This window comes from Panthera uncia, chromosome B1 (genome assembly GCF_023721935.1).
Source record: "Panthera uncia isolate 11264 chromosome B1, Puncia_PCG_1.0, whole genome shotgun sequence".
NCBI classification, from domain to species: Eukaryota; Metazoa; Chordata; class Mammalia; order Carnivora; family Felidae; genus Panthera; species Panthera uncia.
Window position 1 is genome coordinate 76730741 of NC_064811.1, and position 9188 is coordinate 76739928.

At 40.7% G+C, this 9188-nt stretch overlaps 1 non-coding gene across 1 annotated transcript; it reads right to left on the reverse strand.

Moving 5' to 3' along the window:
- Positions 1 to 248: 248 nt before the first annotated feature.
- On the reverse strand, positions 249 to 356 carry LOC125924080 (U6 spliceosomal RNA). The gene has a single exon (XR_007458265.1). It is a non-coding gene; the product is annotated as a U6 spliceosomal RNA (small nuclear RNA).
- Positions 357 to 9188: the final 8832 nt, after the last annotated feature.

A 9188-nucleotide genomic window follows, 5' to 3' on the forward strand; every position in this document is an offset into this window, starting at 1 on the left:
CTGTTTATTAAGCCCTGTTTACAAATTCCAAGAGTAAGGATAGCAAAATTCCTGAAAAATGTGCTTTAAAAAATACATGTTCAAGCTCCTTCCTGCCTTCTCTTAGGAGTTATATGATGAAAATGCTCAAGTTAAATATGTGGATATTTCTCCAGAAAAATTGCAATTCTTATATGTCCTTTGCTTCAAGTTTTAAAAATTGCTTTCTGTTTGTTTATTATTCATATCTAGTTTAAATGCTATAGTTAACATTTCCCAACTTGTTCTTTCCACTTGCGTGTCATCCTTGCACCGGGGCCATGCTAATCTTCTCTGTATCGTTCCAATTTTACTATATGTGCTGCCGAAGGGAGCACCCAACTTGTTCTTTCCAAAGAGCTGGGTAAGCATGACATATTCACAGCACATGTTAGTAGCCCAAGCCCCACTGAAGGGACAGTAGAAGTATGTAAAAGGTATAGTCAGCAAGGACAAAGAGAAAGGGGAGAAGCAGAGTCTAGGAAACATTTCAAAAAATAGTTTTGGGAGACAGTGAGCAAATGGAGGAGTGACACCTCATCAAACCCATGGAACCAGTTATGACCCAAGGTTCCCTAAAAGTGAGGAGGAGGGTGTATACTAAGGAGACACCATCTCAGTAACTGTGAGGAACCCAGGAGACACCAGGACTCCAAGACCCATAGAAGTGGACTTGTGATTCAGGACTGAAAACAAGAGGATTGGTTAAAAGTCAGTAGAGACCTGGTGGTCCTACCCTTTCTCAACCCCCAGACTTCTGCCCACCTACCACCCCTCAGTCTTAAAAAGAATCTTGGGAAAACAGAGACCATGTAGGATATGGGATATGAAATTGAGTATTCTGTTCGCTGAATAATTTTCTTACAGATATGTAGTTTTGGAAAACAATTTTCATTGAAATTTAAATAAAGTGAGAAAATTGTAGTCCGTTCAAATATTTAGTGTGCTTATTTCATAATAATGATAGTTGTGGAGCTGTTTAATGCACATGGCAAATTTGTAATGCAGATATAATTTAGACCCATTGTACAAATGAGAAAATTATGGCTTGTAGTGTAAGTTTGCCCAAGGTCATACAGCTATTAGGACGTAGCTAGCACTCAAACTCAGCTCTGTTGATTAAAAGCCTATACTTTTACAATGCCACCAAAATGCTTCACAGAGTTTTGGTTTATAACCACTGGGCACAGAGAGAAGATTCTTCAGGATAAGGAAAAAAGTGTTGTGGAACATTCCCTACAAGCTTAGAACTTCCCATTACTTCATTATTTAACTAAGTTAATCAACTTGAATGTTTACTTATTTATTTTGAAAGAGCGAGAGAGAGAGAGCGAGAGAGAGTGAACATACATGCCTGAGGTGGGGGAGGGGCAGAGAGAGAAGGAAAGAGAGAATCCCAAGCAGGCTCTGAGGTGTTAACTCTAAGCCTGACATGGGGCTCAATCTCACAAACTGTGAGATCATGACCTGAGCCAAAATCAAGAGTCAGACCCTTAACATACTGAGCCACCCAGGCACCCCAAGGCACCTCAAGGATCAACTTGAAATCTAAAGGTTTAGTATAAATACTTTCAAATATTATTTTTTCCTAAAGCTGAAAATACACGAAATTAAATTTAGAAATACAAATCAAACTGAACTATGTAAGTCAATCTTATCAAGTGCTTCTTTTTTCTGTCATTTCCTCTGAGACTATTTGTCTCTGTGCCTAAAGTGTTCTGGACTTACTGTCCCCTGATCAAAGTTGTGCTCTGGCTAATAGTTGGGACCAAAGTATTTAATGTGATGTCTACCCATTTACATATTATCTTAAGATATTTTAAAAATCTTTCACCAACTTTAATTATTCTTCGTCAGGTAGTCCAAATAGCAATTTGTATGTTCACCTATTGATTTGAGAGGTTCCTGTTTTCTCTATATGAACAGTTGGGCAGAGCCATCCCTCAGGAAAGTTGAGCTGAGGTGAAGAGTAGAGAATTGGGTAAGAAAGGTGAGAACATGGATGGATTTGTGGAAAGATCTAGAAGGGAAAGATCTTACATTTTGCTTTTGTCCACCTCCCACACCCAGCAGGTTTTAGCTGGTTAAATAAAATGAAAAGTATAGCAAGAATACTAGTAAAGAGGGGGAAAAAATCTTCATAACAAAATGCTTTGTGAAGATAACATGCAAACAGAGGAGGGGCAGTGTGACCCGGTGATGTTAAGGAGAGAGGTAAAGTCCCTGAATGTGTTCTAGTCTTACAGCCTATTAGCAGCAACTGAGAAGCTGTTCCTTCACCATGTCACCATGTGCTTTCCCAATTGGGAAGACCCTCAAAATTATGAGCCTGGGCTGACCACCCCAGGCCACTCTTTACTAGAAACTGCTTAAAAATACTCTATGTCAATTATGCTGCACATCTTTTCCTTCCTTTCCAGCTTCATAGTATCCACTCAACAGATTCCTGACAAAGTGTGTTAGGTGTTAAGGTACACAGTCTGTATGTAAGATGCTGTAAAATTCAACCTTTTAAAAGGCCAACAGTGGGGGCGCCTGGGTGGCTCAGTGGGTTAAGCGTCCGACTTCAGCTCAGGTCATGATCTCACAGGTCCATGAGTTCGAGCCCCACGTCGGGCTCTGTGCTGACAGCTCAGAGTCTGGAGCCTGCTTCAGATTCTGTGTCTCCTTCTCTCTCTGCCCCTCCCCTGCTCATGTTCTGTCTCTCTCTCTCTCAAAAAATAAAATAAAAATATGAAAAAAATAAAAAATAAAAAAAAATAAAAGGCCAACAGTGAAACCCAGAAAGCATGTTACAATGCATTGCGTGATAACCATTCTTTTCAAATTTTTTCTGCGCTATCTTTCTTTTTCTATCTCATTTTCTCCTTCCTGTAGAGATATTTTTTAACATTTCACAGTAAAAGTACATTTTTTTAGTGCGAAAAAGAAATTCATTATGCTGGTGGTGGTAAATTTGTTACTTTATCAGCAAAATACTTAATCTACAATGTCACTGTGCAAAATTTGTGATTACATGCCACAGATGAAGTGATTAATTTAGCTCTGTTATGTATGCAATAAATATTCAGGCAAAACGAGAGAACAGAGAGCTTTCTTCGATTCGTCTGTCATTTTTCTTTTTTACCCACAGTAAATATTTTGTACGTAGATCTTGGCACAACCTTTATTTTTTTGTGGGATATAAATTCCTGAAAAAGAATTCCTGAGTAATTGGTTATGTAAATTTTAAATAATACCCATTGCCAGACTGACATACAGAAAGTTTTCACAAACTTATTCTGTGGCTAATTTGAATTAATGCTATTATTTTATTCTTTTCCTATCTCATGGATACAAAATATTTCACAGTGCTTTTGTTTGTTTGCTTATTTGTTTGTTTTGTTTTGAGAGAGAGAGGGAGAAAGAGAACACGCATGCACGAGCTGCAGAGAAAATCTTAAGCAGGCTCCACGCTAGTACAGAGTCCTATTCAGGGCTCAGTCCCACGACTCTGGGATCATGACCTGAGCCAAAATCAAGAGTCAGGCAAGTGCTCAACCGACTGACCCACCCAGGCACCCCCGTCACAGTGTTTTAAATTTGCATGTCTTTGGTCACAGATAAGGTTGAACATAGGTGAGCATCCTATTTTTTTCACTGTTTTTATTTATTCTTTTGTAAATTCCCTGCATTTTTTTTCTATGGGGGTTTTTGTCTTTTCTTCTTATTGATTTTCAAGACTCCCTTTATATGTGTTATAGATACACTGTAGAATTATTCTTTCCCATCTTTGTTGTGGGTTCACAGCAGACAGCGTGCTCTTTTCTACCGTTTGACTTAGGACTTGGCCATGTGATATCCTGTGTCCAATATAATAAGAGCAGATGCGATACAACCAGAAGCTTTAAATACGCTCGCACATTTGGATTTCCCTTTTGTACTCCTGTGCTCTGCCCCCAGAAAACAGCACACCCTGGGTAGCCACTGGTCCCAGAATGAAAACACAGGAAGCCTGAAACATAACTACCCCAGCTACCCTGTAGACCTCTGAATGTCTAACACGTTTGTTGTAAGCCACTAAGAATTTGATATGTAGCATTTCGGCAGCACTATCTGACTGATATAGTGCTGTGAGGTCCTTCTCTAAATGCCAGGGTGATCCTGTCAAAAAGTGACAAAAAGAAAAGAAACCTTGAAGTAAAAAATAAAATCACGCATAGAAAATGTACTGCTTTTTTTCAACAAAATAGGTATCCTAGGAATACCTTGCCCAGAAATAGTTGTCAAGGTTGGCCAGAGAAGTGACAGCTTCCAGCAAACCAGCCAATGTAGCAGAGTATATAAGAGGCGAAGTCAGATCAATATTTTTTCAAGAAATATGTAAGAGGTATTGCATTGGTTAGGGTTCTCCAGAGAAACAGAACCAATAAGACATACATATCAAAATTTATTAGAAGGAATTGGCTCATGCAGTTATGGAGAGTGCAAAGTACAGAGTCTTCAGGGTGGTCTGGCAGGCTAGAGAGTCAAGAGAACAGGTGTTACACTTACAGTTCAAAGGCCATCTGCTGTAGAACCAGAAAAAACCAATGCTGCAGATGAAATCCAAAGGCCATCTTCTGGGGAATTCTCTCTTGCTCAAGGAAGCTGGTTTTTTTGGTCAGACCTTCAACTGATTGGATGAACACAGCCACAAATGTGGTCATTAGGGCAATTCACTCTACTCAAAGTCCATGGGTTTACATGTTAATTGCAGAAATACCCAGAATAATGTTTGACCAGATATCTAGGCACCCCATGGCCCAGTCAAGGTGACACATAAAATTAACTATCACAATCGTTTTCAGATTAATATTGACTGTAAGGCCAAACGTGGTATTTTAAGGTCAACATGAATCCAGGGTAACCAAGGTGTATAGCAAGACAAGCATGATATAAGGGCATTGAAATCATGGACATGAGGGAGACTGGGTCAGCCTGAGTCCAATCAGACCACACACACAAGTTATTTTAACAAAGAGAACTTAAGAAAAAGAAATACTGGGCACCAGAGTGGCTCAGTCAGTTAAGCACCCAACTCTTGATTTTGGCTCAGGTCATGATCTCATGGTTTGTGAGTTGGAGCCCCATGTGGCACTCTGCACAATCATTCTCTACTTGGGATTCTCTCTCTCTCTTTCCCTGCCCTTCCACTGCTCATGTGCTCTCTCAAACTAAATAAATAAACTTAAAAAAATAGAAAAAAAATACTAACTAGGTTTTCAAGTACTGAAAGGGCAAACAAAATTACCTTAAGATGCCATGGATTTAGCATAGCAAGAAGCAGTTACCATCTCTGGCCTGGAAGAACAAAGGGAAAGGGGTTGAAGTTATTTAAACTTACAAGCTTGAAGCAAATGCCCATACTGCTGAAACTCAGACCCGAGTCCACTAAAATGCAGACCTCTACAGAGGGACACGAGTCAGCTGGTGTTAGTGTGCCTGTGAGGGCAAGTGAGCCTGATCCTGTGAGTGTTGGAAAAACTGAGAACTAGAATCCAGGGCTATAGTGGGAGGAACTGCCACCTCCAGGATGAAGTGTTGCTAGGTGACGCTCAGAAATACAGCAAGCAAACAGAAATAAACAGCAAAGTGTAAGCTCCTCCTGGCTCCTCCCACGTGAGGTCTCTCTTTAGCGCCCTCTCTCTGCAGAGCCTAGATAGGCGGCTAGCTGGTCAAGGGAAAAGGTGTTTCACAGAATCCCAGCCCAGTTCCAGCTCAGTCGATGAGGGAGGGTTGTAGCTGGGAGACATTAGGTTAATAACATGCACAGAGTAGTCCTTGAGAGCCATGATCTCGAAAGTGGAGTACGTATATTGGGGGTATGCATAAGACAACACTAGGAAATGGAAAGAAATCAATTTATATTTTGTATCTAAAAACAAGAAAGAAAGAAAAAGAAAGAAGAAAGAAAGAAAGAAAGAAAGGGAGAAAGAAGAAGAAAAAAACTATTAATATTTAAATCACAGATTGGTAGTGAAAACTCTCTTTGGGAATATTAAGATGGGGAAAATGAATATAAAGAGGAAAAGAATCTAAACAAAACAGCAGGAGGGAAACAGGTCTTGCTCAAATACAATACTCATGTGTGCATGGGGGCACCTGGGTGGCTCAGTCAGTTAAGCATCTGACTTTGGCTCAGGTCATGATCTCACGGTTCATGAATTGGAGCCGCACATCAGGCTCCGTGCTGATAGTGCAGAGCCTGCTTGAGATTCTCTCTCTCTTTCTGCCCCTTTCCCACTCATGCTTTCTCTGTCTTCAAATAAATGAATAAACTTAAGAAAAATACTTATGTGTGCAGTGGCAAAGAAAAAGAATAGCAGTAATTGAGAACTTCTTGTACAAGTAGGACACATTTGGATTAGATTTGTATTAGAGTCTTTGAATTATTTTTTGGATTTGAGAATCATATGACCTGCCCCAGTCTCAAATTTGCTAGTTATTTCTCTAATCTTGTCTACTATTGTAGCAGCAGTTAAAAGATAAAGGATAACAGAGAGAAAGGTGATGGGCTGCTAGGGACAGAAGGAAGTCTTTCCTAAGAAAAACACTTTTGTATTAAGTTAATCTCTATCAGAGCTAGAGTCCTAGAGATGATCATCAGTACACGAGCTTGAAGTAGGACAGAGGCCAAACCACAAAAGGTCTCACATGGCTTGATGGAAAGAAAATAAAGACGCCTGTAAAGACTGCATGTATCCCTTTCTCCTTGAGAACTCTCCCAGGTGCTAGTATCATGCTCTGCCAATGTTTCTTAGGTATGTACATAGAAGTATACATAGAATTAAGCGTTGGTGGTATATTTAAGGACAAGCACATACCCATCAGTGGTCTTCAAGAGCAACTAAGAGATCCCTTTAGATTCTGTCTTTAAGAATTTAGACAGAATCCAAGTTGATAACCCTTTACTGAACCAAGATGAGAAGGGGAAAAAGAAAAGTATTCCAGGCAAAGGGAAGGTTTGAGTGAAGACTTTAATATGGAAAACACAGGAGCCTGGCAGGGTGGAGAGGAGGGATGGTGGTGGAGAGACACCTGTCTGAGAGGGCCTAACCCACCTGACAGAAATGCTAGGGAGTTTATTCCCCACGGCAGGAGGAATCTCTGAAGGATTCTGAGTAAGGAGCTGACAAGTGTACATTTTTGTGTGTGTGAAAAATCACTCTGGCCAGTATGGATTGGAGAAATAAGAGAACTAGGTGGAGGAGAAACCAATGAAATTGTAAAGGCTGAACAGCATTATGGAGACTCTTCCATAACACCACGTCTCTATATGAATCTACCGGGGCCTATGGTAACAGCATAAGCGAAGTATTTGTTCACTTGGCTTTTAAGGTGTTGATTAGGCAGTTTGGCTTCAGGGAGTATGATTTATACAGAAACCTCAAATTACACAGGCTTATGGGAGAAAAAGAATTATATGGGTCTGCCCGTAGTTCTGCTTCAGAGGCTACTTGACCCGGTGCTGAGTGATATCAAATCTATCCCCAGCTCTGCTTCCTCTAAGTTAGCTCCATTCTTAGGCTCCCAGCTGTTCCCAGATTCCCCTTCTGGGTGAAAATATCTGGGCAGGTATAAGCCAAAAGGTCTTTTGCCACCAAATTCAGCAGAATTGAGGCTTTTGTTTCCCAGAAGCCTAGCAAACACTTTCTAGAACTTGCTGGATGACTGCAGGACCAACTCTTCCATTAGGGGCAGCAAGGGCCAGTGTCTAGGGCCCACAGCACTTTCTTGCTGACTGGGTTATGTGCTCATCTCTGAACCAATCACTGAGGCTAGAATGGCAGCATATGATGATCAGGGGAAAATCAATAAAGGCTCACTTGACTGCTATGGATCAATCCTTCTCCAACCGCTTGGCTGGAAAACCATGCTTGGGTACAGTTTCAGGCCATTCCCAGAAAGGAGAAGATGATGCTGGGTAGCAAATAACAGATGCCCAACATAGCTGGGTAATGAATTTTACTTTCTGATGACACAAGGATTTGGATCATTCTTTCCTGCTGCCTCTGAAAGCTCCAGACAACGTCTGAGATACTTCCCATTATGCACAGTGCTGTATTTTATTGTTCTCTTAGCAATTCCAAATTTTTAGTGTCAGATCTTTGAGAAAAGAAATTTCCCGGGCATAGTTTCAGTGATTGTCTGATATCAGGCCTGTTAGATGTGAAAGCAATGCTTTTTTAGTTTATAATAAAAATAATTTTAATTGAAGAAGGTAATGGGCTTTGCTATTTCTCGTCTATCCAGTACTCCCTTTTCCCATTCCATGGACTTCTTTTTTTTTTTTTTAACTTATTTATTTTGAGAGAGAGAGAGAGAGAGAGAGAGGCAGAGAGACATATAGAAAGAGAAGTCCAAGCAGGATTCATGCTGCTAGCGCAGAGCCCAATACAGGGCTCGAACTCATGAAGCATGAGATCATGACCTGAGCTGAAACCAGGAGTCAGACGCTTAACTGAGCCACCCAAGTGCCCTTCATTCCATGAATTTCTGGTTCCAGAAATTCCCCTTGCTCCACTTTCCCCAACACAGAGGCAGATATATGAATTGTGTGGAGTCAATCTGAATTGTTAACTTTTCTATAAATGATTATTCTAATTCATTTAATGAAAATAAGTGGCTCTACAACTGTGCTGGGACATCTTAGCTGAACCCAAGCTAGGATTCAGAGTCTGACTGTAGGCTGTTGGGTCACTGAGCCTGGCCGTCATCTGAGATATTGATCTGAATGATTTCAGAAGCTTGGGAGGAGAATGTTTTTGTATCAATCTATCAGTGAATGACAGTAGACACCTGGGAAGATGGAGAATACAATCTGGTTCTTTATTCTCCTTGCTTTGCCCAGATCCAGATCTATGGGACTGTGGGAAGCAGCGAACAGGACTGTTTTCATAAACAGCCTTGTGAGTGCACTCTGGATTCCTGTCTGGATTCCTAGTGTCAAAGTATAATACTGAATTGGGATGAAGGAAGGATTCTCCCTATTTCTTTGTGGGATGCAACATGGCTCCAGTGCCCAGAAAACTGAAATATACACTATGCAATGTGCTAGACTCAAGATTTTTCAATCATAGGACCATCAGGACAAGCACTCTTGTCCAGGGTAGCATCATGCTCACGTTCTTCCACTGCTTTAGCCACAG